The sequence below is a fragment of the Salvelinus alpinus genome, chromosome 20, assembly GCF_045679555.1.
Source record: "Salvelinus alpinus chromosome 20, SLU_Salpinus.1, whole genome shotgun sequence".
NCBI classification, from domain to species: Eukaryota; Metazoa; Chordata; class Actinopteri; order Salmoniformes; family Salmonidae; genus Salvelinus; species Salvelinus alpinus.
In genome coordinates, this window is record NC_092105.1 from 51473333 (window position 1) to 51479524 (window position 6192).

A 6192-nucleotide genomic window follows, 5' to 3' on the forward strand; every position below is an offset into this window, starting at 1 on the left:
GGAGGGTTATCTTCTGTGCACATTTTCTTGAGTTTCTCCAACATAGCCAATCCTATGCGTTCCTTTAACTTCTTAATAGGGGGGCGCTGTTTTCACTTTGGAAAAAATCGTGCCCAAATTAAACGGCCTCGTACTCTGTTCTAGATCATACAATATGCATATTATTATTACTATTGGATAGAAAACACTCAAGTTTCTAAAACTGTTTGAATTATATCTGTGAGTAAAACAGAACTCATTTGGCAGCAAACTTCCATACAGGAAGTGAAAATTCTGAAAACGAGGATCTGCTTCAGGGCCTGCCTATTCAATTGCCTTATATTTATCGATATGCATGCACTTCATACGCCTTCCACTAGATGTCAACAGGCAGTGGAAGGTGGAATGGGGTGTCTAGCTTGATCTGAGGTCGAACAAGAGCTTTTGGAGTGGCAGGTCAGGAATTTCCTTTCTCTACCAAGGCGCGAGGCGGAGCTCGACATTAGCTTCTGAAAAGCTTTCGGTTTACACGGCAAATATCTCCGGCTCTGATTTTATTTGATACATGTGATAATATAATCGTAAAGTAGGTTTTTTCAACCAAGTTTTATCAGTTTATTCAACGTTTATTGGGACTTTTGGAGTTTTCCATTCTTTGCGTCAAGAGAGGGTGGGAACGTTATCAACCTTGGCTAGCATTGTTGGCGCGAATTCGACAGAAGAAAAAGGACATTCTAAAACCAAACAATGATTTATTCTGGACCAAGGACTCCTTGTACAAGATTCTGATGGAAGCTCAGCAAAAGTAAGAACAATTTTTGATGTTATTTCGTATTTCTGTGGAAAATGTTGATTCCTATTCTCTGCCGTTTTGGCGAGCGCTGTCTCGCAATAACGCAAGCTGTTTGTTATGAATGCAACAGTGAATGAAGTGTATTAAGGTGAGATGCCGAGTTTGTATGGTGTAAGTTGAAGCTAACTGATGTGAATGAAGATTTAGAGACGCTCAAATCGTATGAAAGAATTACACTTGATATTTCAGTAGGAGCTGGTATCAGTTTGAATGAGGTCAGGGACCTTCAGATGAGATGTCTGCATTGTATTAACTGAAACTGCCAAGTGACTGCAGTACATTAGATATTTCAGTTGGAGCTGGTATCGGTGAGAATGATTTTTAAAGGTCGCGGACCGACGGATGAGATGTCCGTAACAGAGTTATATCATTGAATATTGAGGAGGTGTGCATGAAATATGAGAAAAGTGATACAGTAAAGTACGTTAAGATTGGCCCTGAATGTATACAATTTATACATTCCCCATTGGGTGTGACTGTGATTAATTGAAAGGTATATTTGGCGAAAATAACCTTGTTTTTCCCTTTTATCGATAAATTACTAAACCTATTGCTTTTTCGTTCAGTCTTAAATAAGAAATATGTCAAGAAGAATTTAGAAAAGTCATAACATGCGGTATTCACCATATATTATATCCAATGCAATAACCTGTAATGTTAATAAAACTTTTCAAAATAAGATAAGGAAAACAATGTGAGTAAGTGTAATTATATATAATATTAATTATATGACTATAGGTGGTGTTTTGATAATCTAACTGACGTATAAATAGATCAAGATATAGCCCAACGTTTGCTAGGTTTTTATGAGCAAGTCAATTTTTTCAAGTGGGGTACATTGCATTTTATAGTGTTAATCTGGGGTTGTGCAGAATGAGAACCCCTGAAGAATGAGAATGAGAACCCCTGAAATAGGCTATCTATTGGAGGTGTAATGGTTGATTCCATTGGTATCACGTGGCTTTCATCGGTCTCTTCCTTAAAAATGAAGGAGCCTTACTCCAAGGCTCTAAGTTCAGATTCCTCTGTACATCCCTTTGTCACGTTGAAAGATTGTGGAGGGTTGCAGGGTTGCAAAAACCATCACCAAGGATTGTTGCAGTGTGTAAAGACACAGAGTGTTGTTTTCAGATGATTCTGAAAACAACTCTGGAAAGCTACCTTAGGGACCTGGAATAAAGAAACATCCATTGCCAAAAAAGTACTAGCTGATAGTGCTGTTAAGACCCTCTTTCCGGAGCTGCATAGCCACATGTTTCACACCACTGTGGAAGATGTACATCTCTTGGTGAAAAAGGCATCCTCCATGTACTGCAAAAATCAAGATACACCACTTGGCAAAAAAGGAAAGAGAAATTTAGAGAGGAAGGACACTTGTTCAACAAAAGATGTCCAAGTTGATTAATTTTCATCACGAGTAGTGAGAGGGTTGTTCCTACTTTTTGTGTGTGTCCCTATGTGTGTGGGTTCCATATCTTTGTGTGTTATGATGTATACACTCACTGCCCAGTTTATTAGGTACACCACCCCGATCGCGAAAATGGTTGGCTCCTATAGACTGAGTTAAGTAGCCATGGCTTGCTAGTATGTAAAGCAGGCAAACAGGTATCAAAGCATTCAGTTACTGTTCGATTGAACATTAGAATAGGCAAAACGAGTGACCTAAGTGACTTTGAGCGTGGTATAATTCGATTGAACATTAGAATAGGCAAAACGAGTGACCTAAGTGACTTTGAGCGTGGTATAATTGCCAGTGCCAGGCGTGCTATTTCCAGTATCTCAGAAATTGCCGGCCTCCTGGAATTTTCACGCACGACAGTTCTAGGGTTAACCGAGAATGGTGCAACAACATAAAAATATCCAGTGTGTAAGCGATCAACAACACTGGACAAATTAGGAGTGGGAAAACTTTGCCTGGTCCGACGAAGCCTGGTTCCTTTTGCGTAATGCTGATGGTAGCGTCAGGATTTGGCATAAGCAGCATGAATCAATGGCTGCATCCTGCTTGGTGTCAACGGTACAGGTTGGTTGAGCGGTGTAATGTTTGCCTGGCACGTAAAGTGGTTCCTCCTTTAAAAGTTGCGAGCTTACACCGCGGGACTTAGAGGTACTCAGCGTCATGGCTTTATTGCTCCAGACCATCACAAGGGGGAGTTAGGCACTCGTTATCGAGTGGTTCCAATGACGAATTTGACGCAAGCCACCCGTCCCTGGTGACTTTCTTCAGCAAAGATGGCTGACAAAACATTACGGTGAAAGCAAATTTAAGTAATTATTACGTCAAAACGAGTCAGCTAGCTAGCCAGCTAGAACAGATGCAGACAGCATATGATTAATGAATTACAGTGCTATCCTAATATTCTCAGTGGGCCTGAAGGTTATCTTAACCTTTTGTCAATAGGGGGAGCTGTTAGCATTATTTTTTTTTTTACATTTCCAAATTAAACTGCCTCGTACTCAATTCTTGATCGTACAATAGGCATATTATTGTTATTATTGGATAGAAAACAGTCTATAGTTTCTATAGGAGTTGAAATTTTGTCTCTGAGTGGTACAGAACAATTTCTACAGCACTTTTCATGACAGGGTTCAGATTTCAGAAATTTTTACCTCTGATCTGGGGTCTGTTTATAAGGCCACAGTGAATGCTATGAAGAAACCGACACTACCTACGTCTTCCTCTGGGTGTCTGTACGTCATCACGTTTTCAATGAAGTCTATGGGACGTTCACAGCCATTATAAATGACAAAAATGTACAGAGACCCCTCTTTCTCAACGTGCGCCTCAAGCGTGAAGGCCATCGGACCTGCCTCGTTCCAAATCGTTTTCTAACCAGCAGTATTTCTCCGGTCATGTTTTCAGTCGTTATAGTTGTTAAAAACATCATAATGTAGTGAATTTTAACCGTTTTATATCAATTTATATCCGTTTAGTGCGATTTTGAGGAATTTCTTTGTCGTGCACTCTGAAAGTTTGGACACGCTTTAGGGTGTCGGTCGTTGGTGATGGACATTTCGAAGGACAGAGGACATCTATCGACCAAAAGACGTTTATAACATAGAAAGGATACATTGCCCAAGAATATGATGGAAGATCAGCTCAAAGTAAGCAATATTTAATATGATAAACCGTGTTTCTGTCGAAATATTTTAAACGCATACATCGCCATTTTGTTTGGTATAGCTTCACTTGGCCAACCCTGTATTGAAAAGTAAGGATAATTTTAAAAATGTAAATCAGCGGTTGCATTAAGAACTAATTTGTCTTTCGATTCCTGTCAACCCTGTATTTTTTAGTCAAGTATATGATTAGCTTTTAATTAAACTAGATCACTCTGATAGATGACGTCAGACATATTGAGGCTTGATTTCCTAGTATTTTCATTGTGTAACCACGGTTTTGTATGGCTAAATATGCACCTTTTCGAACAAACTGTATATGTATGTTGTAAAATGATGTTACAGGAGTGTCATCGGAAGAATTCTGAGAAGGTTAGTGAAAAAATTAATATCTTTTGGCGGTGATTACGTTATAGCGCTCTTTGCCTGGAATCGATGCTCTGGTAACGTTTTCACATGTGGTATGCTAACTTATCGATTTATTGTGTTTTCGCTGTAAAACGCTTAGAAAATCTGAAATATTGTCTGGAATCACAAGATCTGGGTCTTTCCATTGCTATGCTTTGTCTATTCTTATGAAATGTTTTATGATGAGTAAATTGGTCATACACGTTGCTCTATCTAGTAATTCTAGTGGATTTGTGATGGTCGGTGCAATTGTAAACTGTGATTTCTACCTGAAATATGCACTTTTTTCTAACAAAAACTATCCTATACCATGAATATGTTATCAGACTGTCATCTGATGGGTTTTTTTATAGGTTATTGGCTATCAATATCTTAGTTGAGCCGAATTGGTGATAGCACCTGAAGGAGTAAGAAACTGATGGAGTTAGAATAGTGGTGTATTTTGCTAACGTGTTTAGCTAATAGATTTACATATTTTGTCTTCCCTGTAAAACATTTTAAAAATCTGAAATGGTGGCTTTATTCACAAGATCTGTATCTTTCATCTGGTGTCTTGGACTTGTGATTTAATGATATTTAGATGCTACTATCTACTTCTGAAGCTATGCTATCTATGCTAATCAGTGTGTGGGGGGTGGGGGGTGCTCCCGGATCCGGGTTTCTGAGGCAGTAAAAGTTAAGAGCGGGTGAGGTGGCGATGACGGGACTGGCTTCCTCTCTCACATCAAAACATACCTGCAGACGAGAGACAGATGGATAGAGAGAGAGCATGAATAAGCCTTGTTTTTTTATTCTAACACGGTCAGTCATCATAATCATCAGGAGGTGAAATGCAAAGCTGACCTTGGATCATTAACTCTGGGACTACTACATCTCTATTTCAATGTAAAGTATATCTTTCTTAATACTTCCTGTTGACCCGACCAAGTGACCTCTCACCTATGATCATGCTGTGCCCTCTGTGTCAACCAGTTCAGATACGGGAGGGGTTCACCAACACAGCTAATATAACCTAGAGGATTTAGGGAGAAGGGGGAGAGGGATGAAGTGAAGGAGAGAGACTGTTATTGTGTATGTGTGTGGTCTCACCTGGTGTCCACACTAAGTGGCTACAGAGTACTTTATGAAAAACAGACACATGAGTACAAAACAATAGAAGATAATGACATTATTAGACATAAATACCACTTGAAGCTTGATGATGACTTGATCATTTGAATCAGCTGTGTAGTGATAAGGCATAAACAAAAATGCGCACAGGTGTTTGGAGCATTCCAATATGCCACAGCTGGTGAGGCGTCAGGTTGGCCTCAATACTTAATAAAGGGTGATTATTCCAACTGTCTGTGAAATGCTGCAGATCTGCCCGCAGACAAGGTGGGAACGCATATCCCACACAGAAGAGGTGGATAGAATTTGACAGTTCAAGGTATCCTTCTTCATCCAAACTGTGCATGTGAGACAGGTTCCATATACAAGACAGGCAGAGAGGAAGAGAGAAAAAGAATACAGAACGATTTAATTACCTCTGGTTATGGACACTTTTGCCAACAATAAAGCTTCCACGGCCGGTTCCTCGGACAGTGAACATCTGGCAATATCTACATTTGACCCCTTGATCAGCTCACACTCTGAAAGTAAAGAAAATAGCTTCATTAATGTAGATATGAAAACAATAACTGAGATATGACCGTTCAATCTAAAGCATCAGATGTCATTTTCAGGATACGTCAATACAGCACAGAAAGCTTAACCTCTCTTGGGCACGTGAGACGGTAGCGTCCCACCTCTTCAACAGCCAGTGAAACTGCTGGGCGCCAAATTCAAATACA

The 6192-nt window shown here is 39.7% G+C and overlaps 1 long non-coding RNA gene across 1 annotated transcript; it reads right to left on the reverse strand.

Annotated features, from left to right (window-relative positions):
- Nucleotides 1-4601: 4601 nt before the first annotated feature.
- Nucleotides 4602-5985, reverse strand: LOC139547242 (uncharacterized). The gene is made up of 3 exons (XR_011669374.1): nt 5887-5985; nt 5300-5372; nt 4602-5095 (listed from the first exon to the last, which is right to left on the reverse strand). It is a non-coding gene; the product is annotated as an uncharacterized lncRNA (long non-coding RNA).
- Nucleotides 5986-6192: the final 207 nt, after the last annotated feature.